Here is a 16606-nt window from a genome sequence, read left to right as displayed (position 1 = left end):
CTTCCAACTAGGTTTCTCTGCAGGAGTCAAGTGCAGTTTTAATAAGGCAGATGAGGCAGGGCTTCTCAACTGCTTTTGATAGAGGTGAGATGGTCAGCTCTTTATTGACTTTCTGCAGTACTGCAGCTACAGACCGTACAGACAGCCTTGCTTTATGAGCATGCACCAGGCAGGAGGAAATGGGCCTGGAAATTTCCAGCCAGCAGTGTTTGATGCACTGCTTGAAAAGCTGCACAATGTGCATTTAAAAAAAACTAGGGACAGCCTTTTTTGTTGTTGTTGTTGCTAAACCATCAGGCTGCAGTTGCTACATGTACCTAGGAAAGCCTGCTCAGGAGCCATTTTAAAAATTAGTATGTCTAAGAAAAAGGAAAGAAAACAACGCTGGTTATTTTGTGCACATTAGAGAGAGCTGCATATCAAAGATCCTTTTATAAACACTTGGAAAAATCACATGGGAGGTAATAACCCGCTGAATTATTTTACTGTCCTTTTCTTGTGCAGGCAGCCACAGCACATCCACACTGTACACAGTACACAGCTGCACTGATATACACACATCCTCACAGGGAGATGTGGAAAAAAGGAAGCAATCACAGGCTAGTATCATGTACTATTAAGGTTTTATTGGTACCAGCATGGAGCAACTGCATCACTAATTAATGAATGCACACAGGCTACACACATCCTTCCAATCAAGTGGCAATAAACCCAGGTAGCCTTCTTTACTCTCATACACACATTTCTTAAGCTATTTAGCCCACTCCCTGTTTTTCTGGACTGCACATTCCCCTCTTCCCCCCTCATCCCACATCTACACCAGCAAGCCACATCCTTGAATTCTATTCTGACACAGGGGAGATGAACATCCACGGCTCCATTCCCAAGCATCCCACATGATGCCACTCTGGACCAAGTTTGTAACAGCAGACATGGTCCAAACTATACAGACAGGAGGTTTGGAACCCTCCCCCAGAGATGTCTCCACATATGCCGACACAAAAATAACCATTAGAATCAAGTTTGACATCTCTCTGTGCCTCTTTAACTCCTTGCCCACGGGGGACGTCCTCCTGCCCCAGGAGAGCACAGTGATGGTGAGCGGATCAAAGGCAGCAAGAAGGTTCAGACACGGTGGCGATGGCAGCCCCACAAAAGCCAGAACAGACTTTAGTCCCTACAAAAATGTACCCACATAGGGCTGCACACCCCAGCTCACTCCCAGCAGCTGCAGAACTGCTCCCATCAGGGACTGGCCGAGGGAGCCAGGTCCCACCTCCTGCCAAAGCTCCACACCTGAGCATCCAGCCCTGCTGCATGGTACGCAGCACAATTTCACATCTCTCAGCTAATTGCACAGCTCTTGGGGATTCTGAAAATAAAGCTATACACACAGAGGGGTTCAAAAATCTTACAGCTAGAGTGTTTTAATCAGAGGAGATACCCTTATAGCAAGCAAGAGAACTATATGTTAAATTCTACTGACTTCAGGGGACATAAGGATTTGCTTAACTTTCATTATACCAGTCATTTGTTTTACAGTTACCTGGATAATATGTCTTTGCCTTTTCATGTACAGCACTGAGCTCCTTCCACAGTAGGGTATTACTTCTTACACATAAATGGAATAGCAGGTAGAAATTAAGGCATTTTTAGCTGGCTACCTGAAAAACATGGAACATGACAGGCAGATGGTATTGCTGCACACTGCAATGCTGTCTGAGTGCTCCTGAATTTTCACCTGTGAGATAACCATCAGTGAACAGCTACTACTAGTCCTTAAAGAAGGGTAAGGAAAGGACAGTAACCCACAGCACAGAACATTTCCATGCTGTGTTCTGCATCTTATTTTTAAAAATGAAACTACAGGGAACAGACATCCTGTGAAATAACAGATGTTAGACTCTCACCATACATACACCACTTTAATTCAGATGACCTTGCTGAATTAGAAAGCTAAGCACAAGGTAAATGTCCACTTTCTCTCTTCAATGCCTGTCTTCAGTAGGGAAGAGGTGTGCTGGTGTTAAGTGATCCGTTTCCTCCCAGTTCCCCATCTGCAGTTCCCTTACACCACTTCAGCTTGTTTTTCCAAATCAGATGCTGCTGACATTGTGAATCTTACGAATTTTCTTTGCTGACAGGGATTAGATGCTGCTTCACTTTAACCCCCCAAGCTGGCAGAAGCTGGAGATTGGCCTGGACCTGCTGCCAGTTTGTGCTCAGGCTCTACTCCCAGTAGGCAAAAGATGCTCACGGCTTCTGGAGAGTCATATGCAATACATTGATTTAATCAAAATTACATGCCAGTCCCTTTAAAGCAAAACTCAAACAGTCAAACAATTAATTATTGCTTTAATTCTTAAGATCTTTCCTTAATTCTTAAGATCTACATGTGTTCAAAGTAAGAGAATAAACAGACTGGCATGGTCCTTCCTTCTTTTGCTGGTGGTAAAGCAGATTATTCCTATCATGTTCTGCAGGGGTGCTGTCAAATGCTGTTTCAGGCTATGGGCCAAAACCTACCCCCAGCCCATGTGCTCAGTTCCCACTGGCATCAATGATATCTCCACCATGGACTGACAGTAGTAAATGGGCAGAGATGTGCTGGCTGCTCAAATAGCACGATCTATGTGCTGAATAATTCATTTTAAACTGTTGCACAGATGTCAAAATGTTATTGCTGATTTCTAGCCAGCAGAATGGGCGTTTCTTCTCCTGATATGAGTGTGTCACTGCCTGTAATGCCAGAGAAGATTTGGGGGATGTCTCAGCCAGACAGCAAAGCCCATACATGGCATGCCTGTGAACATAAAATTAAAACCATCATTTAAGGCCACCTTTCACTCCCCTTATTAGGATTCTCCTGTGGATGCACACACCCATAGCCTTCAAAAAGTTTCAAAAAAGCAGCTTAAAACATGGCACGGTTACATAGGTTTGAGACTATTCTCCAACAATCACTTCAGCCCTTTGGATTTTTGATAAAGTCCCATGGAAAAACTAAGTACAAAAATCTTAAGAGTCACAGATGAGTTTGGATAACAAAATAAATCCAAGCAAACAAACAAACAAAAGAAACCCCCTCTGCCTCTGAAAATGGGAACAAATAAATGTATCCTACAGAGTTGGTGAGCCTAGCCATGGAGAAAACTCTATGGTACAAGTCAAAGATCCTCCTGCCCTCCAAAATCAAGGAAGCGAAAAGGAGTTTTCTGTGTTTCTCCTTTCACTAAACCTGGAGCAGCCAATATGGTCCACTCTGACATTGTCCAGGCACTGGCTTTCCCAGCCAAGCAGCCAGGTGGGCTCCAGCTGCTGATGGCCAGCAGCCCCCTCCAGAGTGAGGTGGGAGTCCTCTCTGCAGGTGGGCTGTGGTGGCTGGGGGTGATGGGACAAGTGGAAGGGAAATGGGAAAGACCCAAGAGAGTCACAGGTTTTGAACTGAGATCAGAGACCAGGGATCTCTGACACAAACCAAACAAGCAAATGCACCCCACGCCAGCACAGAAGCTTCTCTACTAGGGATGTGTCAGCTAAAAAGTGGGATTTTTCATGCTCCGAGATGGGCTTTTTCCTGTCTGCTGGTCTATGTGGATATCAGCCTAGGCTTAATGAGGTCTAATTTGTTTCAAATCCATAGGTTTCTTTTTAATAATTAACAATCCCCATCACTCAGCAAAGTCATTCTTTACCCCTGACTACTTGCTATTAGGAATGAAATTTACTGTGAAATACTGTTAAAAGGTGGAAAGCAAGTGACATAATTCACATTTTAATTAAAAATATATATATATCACAGAAAGCTGGAGCCATAGAAGGAATAATACCTGAATAAGCCTAAAAACCCCCACCCCAACCCAATGCCTACTCTTCCCCATTACCTACTTTATTCTTGTCATGCTATTTGAATTCTTCTAATTGACTTGTCTTACTGGATGCTCTACACCCAAACCATATTTCAGCTTTTCGCTCTGCAATTCCAGGAACTAGAGAACGTGTCGGCATCATTACCATGAGCATTACACACCCTCACACACAAGGGTCCAGGAACTACAATTAACACATTAAGAAATAATAACTGCCAAGGGAGCAACACAAGATAAACAGCATGGAGCTGATGGAGCAAGAATTCTGCTTGGGAAAGGGCTGTCTCTTGGGTAACAGCAAGGGAGAGGAAATGAAGCGCTGTGCAACACTGCCCATTTACCAGAGAAAAAACCCAAAAACCAGTTGAACTGTTCACACATTAATTTCTTGAAATTTAATTTCACTAAAAATATTGCTGGCTTTAAACTAGATTTCAAAGGAATCCGAAGGCTCCTGTTCTCAAAGAAATAGTAATCGTGTCCTGTTCCAAAGTCTAAAATTGGTATATGTTTTTTGGTATTTGAAAACCTGCCCTGAAGTGCTGTGGGTTTGTCATTTTTTTGTTATTTTTCAGTAGTAGTGAGAAATACTTATTTCTTTCACCCATACATTAAGATATATTGACCAAAAAAACCCCAACCAAACAAAAATACCTATTTTTGTGACTGCCTGTTTTTTGTTTTTGTGGGGTTTTTTTGTTTGGCTAGTTCGTCTGGGTTTTTGTAAAAATAAATTTAAATAATTGAGTTATTTTCCCAATTTTCCTAAGGTTTTTTAATGAAAAAAAAATTTAGATTCCCGAGTCTTTTATTTAAAGCTTCCACTCTGAGAATGTTTTGTGTGAGTAGTCCTCAGAAGCTGCACAACAAAAGCCTGCAAGAGCATGCCAACCATTTGGATAACCTATCTATCTTCACTATTGTAACCAACAGAAATCATGGAGCACGCCGCTCCCTTTGGGCATCAGTCTTGACTTTAGCTATTGCTTTTAGGTGGACCAGCCAAAGACCTTAATACTTCCCAGTGAGATTAGGGGCCGAAGGAACATGATGGCACAGGCAAGGTTTATGAAATGCTTTGTCTTGCGTCTCTCCCACCTTGGGGCTGCACAGCCACAGAAAGCCCAACAAAAATATTGCCGTTAAAATAACGACCTTTCCTACGTTCACCCAAATCCCTCTGCAGGAAAAGGGAGGCAGAAGAGGCACAGACACAGAGGGCAGGATTAGCAGCCCTGCTCAAACCCACCTTGTGGGAGAGAAGGGTGTGCCCCTGGCAGCGGGGCGATGCCCGTGACCCACGTGGGGCCGGGGCGCCGCGTTTGTGACAGGCGTGATCCCCCCCGCTGCCCCACGCACGGCTCATCAGTCAGCTCAGACATTTCAGCAAATCACATGGCACTTTGTAAAAACACTATTGTTTTTATTTTCCAATTTTCCGTGTTTTGTGTAGAGTGCTGCTGTGTTCAGGCGAAGTGAATAACAGCATAAACAGCAAGCACCATCTGGAGAACATTCTTCCAGCATGCTGAGAAATAGCAGCCGCCTGTGCGCTACCTGCTATAAATAAATGTCATTAAAAAATGTCCAAAAAAGTGTTTGTTCCTATTTGATGGAACTCTAGCCAGATAAAATTTTCCTTAACCCTGTCTTCAGGTACCCACCACCTTCACAGGAAAAAGCTCTAAACAGATTTGGATATTTGTCTCTCTTTCCTCTATGTTAATATGGGTATTACTAACAGAGTAGCAACCCTACACTTTACTCTAATAACAGCAACAGAGATTGCAACTTAAACATAACACGTGAACAAAGCACTGAAAATCCAAATGCTTTTTAAACTGTACCAGGTTCACAACAGGGAGATATCTCTCAGCCAGCTAGCAAGAGAACAGGCAAAATTATTCATTGTCCAAACTGATAATGTATCAGTTTGGAGGGGGGAAAAAAATACCAGAAAGTCTGTAATTTATTTTCAGTCTACACAAAGCCACATCTCCCTCCCTGCTGACAAAATACAGACCAAGCTGGCTGTGGGGCTGTGATGAGGCTCTGTGAAGGGTCAGAGTTTGCTGTGTTTGTTTAATCACTGCAATTAGAGCTATGCAAATAATGGAGTTGTTTGCTATAGTGGCAAGGCTGGGGAAAAAAATTAAAAAGAAATATTTAGGTTGAGTGATTTAAAAACAATTTTGGTAAAATGAAAGAACAAAACTGTCTAGTTTGTTCTACTCAGATTCAACTCAGAACCTATTCAGTTTGAAATGAAAAAAGTATTTTCATGCTGGAACAAAGCATACAAGCAATTGTCATTTTTCCTTCTCTTTTTTTGTTTGTCAGACAAACATTTTCAGCACCCAGGAAGGGATGCTCAGGAGAGCTTGCTGGTTCCTGGGGAGGGAGGAGAAGACTTGACTATCCCTTATCCCAGCCTTGGACACGCCTCATGCTGTTGGGCAGGGACAGGGCTGAGTGCTGCATCTTTTCCCCTTGAGGAAGCTGCTGCCAGGTCTTCTCTTCCCCCATGCTCTGCTCTGGGCAGCTGCCCTGCCCAGGGAGCCCGAGGGTGGCAGGTAGATGTGGGTATGGGAACAGCAGCACTGCCTTTGCTTGGTTACACATGGCTCAGCCACAGCTGGCACTGGGTGACTCTCCCCAGAGCGACACAGCCCTCGTGACCCACGTGAGGCTGGGGTGTGCTCTGGGATTTGGCATAGGGCTCAGTGTCCAGAGGCTGACACAGGACATGGTTTGAAGCCTCCCTGATGAGCCACTGGCCATCAGTAGGAAGAAGGATTTGAAGAAATTTTAGTGGTTTTCTCCATTGTTTTAAACCCCCTTATATTGGCAGATGTCATGAAGTGAGAGGAGCGAACCTGTCTTGTTCAACAGCATCCAGAAACAGGCTGGGTCCCTTTCACAACAGAGTGGTTGAGATTCCTGAGGCACGGGACACATCACCAGCATAGCCACTCACCATCATTTAAGGCCAAGAGTGGAAATGATGGACATAAGCCAGATCAGGTCCTTCCCTCAAGCAATGCCACTTTGTCCAAACCCACAGTTGTTGTGCACTGGTGTGGTTGCAGAGCAGCTCTGCTAAAGCCTTGCTTTTGGCTGGGCCTGGCCACCCTTCCCACTGGAGGCAAAGGCATCATTCCCACCATATTTCATTCTCTGCTTTCAGTTGGACTCAATGTGCAAGCAACTTCATGAATAGGGATGAGGGTCCAGTCCTTTCCTTAATGAAATCATCATCTCAAACATAGCAAATGCAGGAAATGATAACGTGGTTAGAGTTCTCATAGGCCATGTTTTCCTAATATTTATATTTTAGCTACTTTTATTTACAGAGTCCACTCACACTAGTTAAATTATATACTTTGGAAAAGAATACAAAGCATTTCTGGAAGTGAATACACTGGACTACAGATTTTGTTAGGATAATAATGATGATGATCATGCTTATGCAGCCTCGATGAGTCGGATTTTACCAGACCAGGTGTGGAGGGAGGGCAGGTGGTGGGAGCATGGCTGTCTGTCCATGCATGCACACATGCGTGCGTGTATGCGTGTGTATGGGGGGGGAAGGGTTGTTCTTTGTTTTGTTTTTGCCTTTGGTCAAATTCTAACAATGTGCTGTAACAAGAAGTAAATGTCATTTTCCCCCCATCTATCTTAATTTGGCATCCATTTTAAAGCTTACCTTTGACCTTTTAAAATGTTAATACACTTAAGCAGATATAAAAAACACAAAGCTCCTGGAGAAATTAATCACAGCCATATCATGATGCTGGTCTAAAAATGTAACATCAGTTGTTTTCCTCTTTAAAGAAACATTTGTCCAATGCAGCAGCAGTAATTGTGCTACAATTACCTATTATTTCCTTTTCAAACAAATAACCACATTAATTGCTATAGCAAAACCCTTTCAGCATAACCAGCACAATCTACTATGAATCTGTTTTGTTGAGTAACTGCCTAGAATCCCGGCAAGGGTCCTGAAAAGGACCTTGAGAATGTCCTAATCCATCTTCAGTCCCAGGCAGGGCCAACTAAACCCAAACTCTTCTTGACAGGAAACTTTATTTGGATCTCCTTTAAGTAGCAGCCTTAAATAGAACTGGGGGTAATTGCAAAATTCAAAATATATTTTATACATATATGCATGAAAATAATTTATATGTGAGTATTATGTATACAAATAAGAGAATACAAAGAGACAACTCTGATCTAAATGATAAACCTCCCTCCTCTGACTACTTCATACCCTCTAACCAAAGAGTTCAAAACAGGAAACTCTAATAAAAACATCTCCTTCCCTTTTAAAAATAAAAGGCTACTCAGTTGAGAACCTCAGCTCCTTGGAAATACAGAGGCACCTTTTATCAAGAAAATCAGAATTATCAGGTCCCAAAATATTTGGGTCTTTAGGCTGCAGAGCAAAAAGCTCTTCAGTTCCACCAAGAAGTAGATACAAAGTAAGAGTGTTGACCAGCCTTTTCCAGTAACCAAAGTGAGTCTTAGATGTCTGTAGCCTGTTTGTGATCAAAGGCATCCACCTTGTCTCCTGACCTAATCATTTCAGGTGGTAGGCTGTGCTAGGTCCCTCCAGGATAGTCACTGCACAGCCCTGAGGTTACATGCTATGAACACGGGGATTCACAGCAAACAGGCTTCTGCTGCCTCCACTTTCCTGTCCGTGGCACTCATGGCACCCATGGCACTCATGACATCTAATTGTTGGCTACCTCCATCAATTTAATACCCCCCTTCAGAGGACAGAAAGCTGTGGTGACAGCCAAAATGCATCCTAAAAGAGAAGTGATGATTTCATAGCTAAACACAGCTGTCACACAAGCATCTAAAAAAACCCATCAGTTAAGGACCTAAACATCAAACTCAAACCAAAGGCAGGTGCATTTCCTCAGTGAGCAGGGAAGTAAACTCTTTGCATCTGTTTTCTTCCACCTACCAACATTACTTTGGTTGTGGTGCAATTGCAGCATGGTGAAGCAGTTTTCTGCCAAATGAACAAAAGCTCAGGCACAAGGGTGTGGGGAGATGTGAGTACTGACTTTGGCACCACCAGGCCCGTGGAGAGAACGACACCCCTTGATGTACCCTGCACACACAGCGCAGAGCTCTGATGCAGAGCCCAGTTTCTTCTGCCACAGCAGCTTTGTGAATCCACCCTAAGCATACATGGCTTCTCCAGACACGAAAAGGCAAGAGGTAACTCCATCCATCCCCCAGGGACTAAAGATGAATTACCAGCATGTCACACAAGAACAGAAAGGCTTTTCTGTGTGCTCCTTCTAGGATCTGCTTATATGTCCCTACTTCCTTCTGGCCTCCCCTCAGCATCCCACAGCCTGCAGAGCAAGCTTTGGCTACGTCAGAAGTCCTTTTCCTCCACCTTTCTGCAGGGCAGACCTCTGAGAGCTGCCTCTGATCTCCAGACCCATCACCAAGGCTGGAGATGAAGGCATCTTTTATTCAGACAGCGATGCCTGAATTCTTGGTTAAGAAAGTCTTGATTAAAAAACGTGTTGCCCTTCCTGTTTGCTTTGCAGTGGCCTTGTGTAGATCCAGCTCCACAGCAAGTGATCCATCACCAACAACCAGAAAGATGTGTACCATGCCAATACAAAAATACTTTACATTTCACTTTATTTTCTGAGTCTTCCATTCTCATTGGCCATCTATTCCAATGCTCCTCACTATCTTTTCTTTAACCTAATTATTATAGATATGTATGGAACACCTAATAGTTTTCTTTTAGCCAAGGACCATTTTGTGCAATACTGCCACATAAGCTTCAATGACAATCAGATTTAAAAGAAAATAAACACAATGAATTCACATTTCTCACTTTGTCACCCCTAGCCCTTTGTTTGATTTTTTGCTTACATGCTCATCACACTGTTTGTGACCAGTTTATTCACCACATTCTGATAATCACAGACTAGAACTTCAGTAACACTCCTCTAGTTAATTAATTTATTCACTAGACAGATTAATAACAGATAAGCTATAAAAAGTTGCTATTGTCTGAGCCAGTCACTAAGTAACTAACTTGGCCATTCAGGCAGGGAGTTTTCTTCTCTGAAAGGTGACAAGTAGCTATGTAATGACTTCTATTATTTTCTCAATAAACTCAGAGAAAATAGGACATTGCAGCTAGAAAAACACAGAAAGAGAAATTAGCTGCTACTGTCATTAAGGATTCAGAGACTGATAAAGAACAGTTGGTGCAATGCAGCTGGAGAGGCTTTTCGGAGTAAAGTGATTATTCTCTGGCCATTAACAAATTATTTTTTCCTGGACTGAAAGACCTGCACTCCTCCAAATAACCTGGCTTTGCTATGAGAAGCACAATGACTGCCAGGGCAGGCAAGAGCCATTGCCCTCTTGGCTCTCCTAGTGGCAAACTACACTTCCATCTCTTTGTTTCCAGGCCACGGGAAAAGTGCAGAATAATTGAAAAGTTGAAGCACATGCAGACATTGGAAGAGAGACTGGTTTTCAAAATTAGCCTGACCAAATGAACTTGGAGCTGCACCCAGAATGTTCAGGGACCTGCTCTGAGCAGCCCCACTGAAGCTTAGTGAGGTGCCACAGCAAACTTCCCTCACCCCTCTTGTCAATCAGAGCTCACCCCCAACCATCAGCTCAAAGATAACACGATGATAAGACATTTGGGGACACAGCCAGTCAGTCCTGGGGCTTATTCTGATATCTCTGTGCCTGCCACTGGGGAGGTGGGGGGAGCCCACACCCAGCTTGTCCTCCAAGTCAACAGCAGATGCCTTCCTTCTGCTGTAGTGGCTGCTCTCTAGCCACTGTAAAAGGAGTGGGAGCAATACAGAGACCTGGAACCTACTAAGCTGATAGACACCTTTTTTTCTGAAGAGGGTGGAAGAAACAGGAGACCTGCTCCAGGCTCTTTCTTTGATTCTTGAGAACATTTAGCCCCCTAATATCTTAAAGAAGCCTTTCCAAACAACTACATGCTCAAATTGAGATCAGTGATAAGTGGTGTCCCTCAGAGGTCCTGGTATCCTTGAATAACTTCATCATTGACACAAACAGTGGGATCAAGGACACCCTCCACTCTTGTGAGACATCCCCTGCCTGGAATACTGCATCCAGCTCTGGGGTCCTCAGCATGGGAAAGACATGGACTTCTTGGAGCAGGTCCAGAGGAGGACCACGAAGATGATCCGAGGGCTGGAGCACCTCTCCTATGAGGACAGGCTGAGAGAGCTAGGGCTGTTCATTCTGGAGAAGAGAAGGCTCCAGGAAAACCTTATAGCATCTTACAATACCTAATGAAGACCGACAGGACCGACAGGGACAGACTGCAGGGACAGACATCTTAGTAGGGCCTGCTGCAATAGGACAAGGGGTAATGGTTTTAAACTAGGGTCAATTTAAACTGGACATAAGGAAGATTTTTTTAATTTTATTTTTTTTTACTTGGAGAGTGAGGAAATACCGCAGTAGGTTGTCCACAGAGGTGGCAAATGTCCCATGCCTGGAAACATTCCCAGTCAGGTTGGACAGGGCTCTGAGCAACCTAATCTAGTTGAAGATGTCTCTTACTTACTGCAGTGGGGTTGGACTAGATGACCTATAAGGTTCCTTCTGATCCAACTATTCTATGACTTTTAACTAGGAAATACAAAAGGACGCTGGAAACAGGTCCTGCTCAGAGGGGGATCCAGCCACTCACACTCAAAGCCAGCAACTGAGTGTGGAGCTGCAGCTGACACAAGGGTCTCCAAGGCACCCAGCCACCCACAGGGCTGGCAAAATCCTACAGATGTGAGCCTGTAAACTCACCTCACCCGCGTTACAGCACTGCTCTGTACACTAAAGGACATGGATAGAACTGGGTGGGTGTGGGAAAAAAAGGAAAGCCAGAACTAACAAGCAACATTAAATCACCCAGCAGAGAAGCTCCTCCACAGAGTGGCCTTTTTACAGAGTAGCTCAGTGCCCTGGGAGAGATGGGCAATATCGCAAACTCAGGAAAGCAAATCCCCTAGGAGAACTGAGACAGGCTAATGAAAACCCCCACAGCCTAGGACCTCTCATACAGCCACCTCTTTTTTGAAATCTTGAGTCTGCTGGGAGGATTTAGGCCTATGGCTTTGAACCTAAGATAAGGAAAACTTTTTCATCCTGAAAACAGTCTGGGAAACTCAAGCAATGCTGGGAAGTGTTTCACTATATTGTTATTCTGTAGATGCTGTTTCTGGAGGCAGGACCCATCACAGCCTGATCTCAAAACAAAGCCATCCGTGGCTAGTGCCACACATCACCAACCAGCTCCTTCCTCTCAAAAAAAAAAAAATTAAATAAAAGCAAGTACCCCCATAAATCATTCATCCATCCATCCCAGTTTCATAACAAGAATATTTGTCAGCTCCCATTTTATGTCCCTTTCTCTGGCTGCCTGTTCTACAAAGCCACCATTTCAGCTGCCTGTGCATACAGACCAGCAAGCACACAGCACCACAACAGCTCCCACATTCCTATCCTCTTGCCTGTGGAAAGGATGGCCACCTCTCTTCCACAAACCCTCACCTGCAATGCCATAGATTTTTCAGGGGATTTTTAAAAATATATATATTTTTATCAGTAGCTCTGGGGCACCCATCAAAAGTACTCAGCTACTGTAACAATCACATGATTTATGTAAAAGTAATTGGGGTTAAACTATCTGCCACATCAAACTCTTCACATTTGGCCCCATCTTTAGGACCTAGAAACATCTGAAATAAATAAAGCCATGTGTCATTTAACATGGTCTGGGCTTAATTAGGATCATTCTGGATTTTATGGGAAAAAGCTTGTCCTGCCAGCTTTACATAGCTAGTCTATCACTTGCAAGGTTATCTCCTTTTTTTTTTTTTTTTTTCCTTAGTACCTACATCAAAATATTTTTCCACACAGCTTTTCTTTTCCCTTTTTTTTTTTTTTTTCATTCTCAAACCAGCCGGATGACAACCACTCCTTATCTTTGGCTGTCTTCCATGCTAAAATAAGAATGCCGTTGTTACGCCGAGGGAGCTGCACCCTTCCACCTCTGTTCCCTCCCGACCAGCACGCAGCTGGCTGTGCAGGAATGCCCGAGGTCCCATTTTCTGGTCATTTTTCTGTGACATTGATGAAATTTACCCTTTAGCTACAATTTCTATTTCTAAATCACACCAGGCCTCGCGCCTCACAGGTTTTGTAGCCTCAAGTGACAGTCTGTGTCCTGAAGTGCTGGTGATCCTCTGCCCATCTCCACTGCCACTTGCTCCCCTGGCTTGACGAAGGCTCTCCGACACGAGGGTAAGCACGCAGCCAAACATGGCTCAAATGATGCTGGGTGATTCCATCAGCAGCAGAGAATGACTGGATTAGGAGAGGGGTAGGATTAGAGGCTGATGAGTTGCTGTTATGAGGCTGCTATATCTGTACGATTGGCTCCAGCAGCAGTATTTGAATGTCAAAGCGTGTCCCCTCGGAACAGAGAGGTACCACCTACACTGGGTTTCAGACTGCTGTGCACAAGGCTGCTGGTGGAAAGGAAGGGGTTTGAGCTGGGGTCTGAACAGACAGCCCTGTACAGATGAGACCTTGGCAGGTCAGGCAGAGATGAGGAGGGAGGAGAGAGGGAAACATGAAATGATTTGCCCACAGCTACACTGGCAGTTTGTGTCAGAGGCAGAAACAGGAGCCAGATTTAAAAAAAAAAAAAATTAGTTCCTCATGCAGGAGATGAGCCAGCAGCTTTTGTTACATCTAAATGCATTTTTTCCCCTGTAATTCATACTGCTGCAGACTCTGCACAGTGAACTCATGCCTCCTGAAGTTGTGGGGTGCTCAGTGTGACCTGCTGATTGCACATGCCAAGCCTGCTACATGACTAGCTCCATTCTCCAGCCCACTGCAAACGGTGCATGTTGCAAAAGGTTAACACTTGCCTTTTTTTTTTTTTCCTTTTTCTTTTTTTGCTCGGAAGAGATCACAACCCTGCAAAACCCACCACTGAGGTGATTCCCAGTCTGACCCAGAAAGCGCTGGCTATTGGATCACCTCCAGAATTTAATGTATACACAGGAACTCAGCAGCACTCTCCAGTCAGCTCAGTTATCCCCTCTTCAAATTTGGCTTCAGTCATCTCTGAAGGTGAAAGAGACTTCAGTTTCTCCCTATTGGAGCTCCTCACAGAAATACTATAAAATTCAGCAGAGATGCCAAGGACAAAATAGTGAGGATGCATTAATTGATCAGGCTGCTCCAGCAGAGTGGTGCAGGAAACCACCCTGCCTATCAGCAGCCTCCTCTGTGAGTTACTGTAGTTACATCTGATTAACCGGGGCCACTCACAGCGTCATGAAATGGAAGGAAAGGCGCTTCAAATTTACATATTAAAAAACGGAGGTGTGCTCATGTCTGTCCTATGGAGTGTTTCAGACATAACATTAGTAATCAGCAGTGTATTTGTGAGGAAATCCTTACTTTGAATGCTAAGCCGATTTGCTAATGATAAATGACATGAAAGGTTACTTAGAAAAAAGAAGAACATTTCCTCATCAAGCTTAAACGGAAAATACCTGAAGAATTAATGGGCAACCAGATACTCTTTCCTCTTTAACAATACATCCCCGTTAGACAACTTATGTATTTTGAATCCCGCGTTTGAAAAAATTTTCTTTTTTAGAAAAAGAATTCTGACGGAAAACATGCAAGAAAACTACCATCAACAGCGGTAAATAAACCAAAGCCGAACTAATCTCTCAAAAAAAGAGGTATGTTGGGGGTGAAATGACAGAAGGAGAATAACTGCCCTGCAACTGCTGCCCGGGGCGCTTGCACCCCGCAGCATCCCCCCGGAGGGATGCAGAACTTCTGGAGCACGACACTTCACCCTGGCACCCACCGCCACGTACACCGGGACCGCCGCGACGCCGGCGCAGATGACCCACGCCCCGCGCCAGCCTCATCCAGAAAAAGCCATTAAGGGAGACGCAGGTGACAGTCCATCCGCCCGGCACACTTCGCTAGGAAGCCGGGCGACAGAGGGAGGAATTCCTGCCCCAACTTCGGAAGGGTAAATTCGCCTCCTGCTTCTCGCCCGTGACGGGCTACGCCAGGGACCCCAAATCATCCCATTACCGCCCATCTTGAAATCCACCCTGCACGTTTTCCACCTCCTTGGGCAGAGCGCGGAGCGGGCGCGGACCCCGCCGCCGTGGCCGTGCCGTGAGCGCGCTGCCGCCCGCGGGGCGGGAGCCGGGAGCCGCGGGGGGCGATGGCTGCCGGCGGCACACGCCGCTCCCCGCGCACCCACGGCCGTGATTTTGGAGAAGTTGCGCAGGAGGGAGGAGGAGGAGGAAGGGCGGGGGTGGGGTGGGTGGCTCTGCTCGTGCGGTCACGGTCTCGCCCCGTCCCTCTCCCCGCCGCGCCCCCCCACCGCCGCAGCCCCACTGCCGGGACGACCCGCACAAAGCCGCCGCCGCCGCCGCCGGGATCTCGCTGCGCCCGCTCGGCGCCACCAGAAACAATAGTCACGGGCCGAAGCGGGGACCGCGGGGCCGCCGCCCTCCCCGCGGTACCGCAGCGCCCGGCCGCCGGTGGGAAGCAGGCTCCGGGAGGGCTGGGATTCCCGCAAAACGCCGCCGCCCCGGCCAACCTGTCACCGCTCCGCCCGCCCCGGGCCGTCGGCGCGCATCCGCTCCGCGGCACCTACCTCCGGTGGAGGGTGCGGCAGCCCCTAGCTGGGCTCCATGGGGCCGCAGCCGCCGCCCGCTCTGTCAAGCGCGGCCGCCGCCAGCCGGGGACGCGCCGCCCTGCCCTGCCCGGTACCGCGTCCCGCTCCCCCCGCGCCGGGCGGGCCGGGGCGGGGCCAGCGCGGGGGCGGGGCCGCACAACCTGCGCCACGCCCGCCGGCGCCGCCCCGCGCCCCGCAGCGATGCCCAGCCCGCCGTGCCGCGGAGCCGCGCCGGGAGCGGCCCGGGAGCGTGCCGGGGAGCGGCCTCATGCTTCTTCATAAACCTCGAGGGGTTTAGCTCCCCGCTTGCTTGAAGTTCTGACCTTGTCTCCTCTGCGTCTGTCTCGGATTGACCACGATTCTGACTTCCTGTTTTGCTGTATTCCCCTTCCACCTCTTTGCCCTTTTTAATTCCTCCTGCCGCCCGCCACCCCCCCCCCCCGCCCATCTTTTTCATCCTCGCTTTCTCTTGTCCCCGTTTTCCCGTCAGACACTGAATATCCCAAGCCCCTTGACCTCAGTCTCTGGGCTTTAGAACGGTTTTGTCAAGGGCAGAAGAGTTTTTTGTAGGTTTCAAATCGCTATTAAGTGTCACCAGCAGTTTATTGGAAGGTGCGGTGCATTAAACTAAATCCATGGCTAGTATTACATAATATGCCCTCGAATGTACATAAAAGATGATTGTAATTCCATCTGGATTTCTGTTGATATTAGCAAACCGCTCGAGATTTCCTCTTGTGGTTTAATGTGCTTTTCAAAACCTTTGACTGGTGCTGGATCAAACAGATTATGATTTAAGAAAGGGTAAAGCACACACACTCATGACATCGTAGGAATTAGTGAAAGAAGAAGAAAAAAAAAAAAACCTTAGTAGGTCATCTGCCTAATCCATCTTCCAAAAGAGAGTAGGAATGTCCCCCATACAATAATTTATGGGCATTTGTCTAGTTTTCTTTCAAATGCT

The 16606-nt window shown here is 46.1% G+C and overlaps 1 protein-coding gene across 2 annotated transcripts in view; it reads right to left on the bottom strand.

Moving 5' to 3' along the window:
- Positions 1–15745, bottom strand: part of RAI2 (retinoic acid induced 2) — a 46005-nt gene extending 30260 nt beyond the window's left edge. Inside the window, exon 1 of one of the 2 annotated variants that reach the window (XM_066313927.1) lies at positions 15622–15745. The gene's annotated coding sequence lies outside the window, so the exon portion shown is untranslated. Of the gene's footprint in view, positions 1–1546; positions 1665–15621 lie in introns of those variants that run through there. The other variant, XM_066313928.1, reaches the window with a different exon arrangement.
- Positions 15746–16606: the final 861 nt, after the last annotated feature.

The sequence above is a fragment of the Sylvia atricapilla genome, chromosome 2 (assembly GCF_009819655.1).
Source record: "Sylvia atricapilla isolate bSylAtr1 chromosome 2, bSylAtr1.pri, whole genome shotgun sequence".
Classification (NCBI taxonomy): Eukaryota; Metazoa; Chordata; class Aves; order Passeriformes; family Sylviidae; genus Sylvia; species Sylvia atricapilla.
Note: the sequence above shows the minus strand (reverse complement) of the source record. Positions and strands in the feature narration are given on the sequence as shown.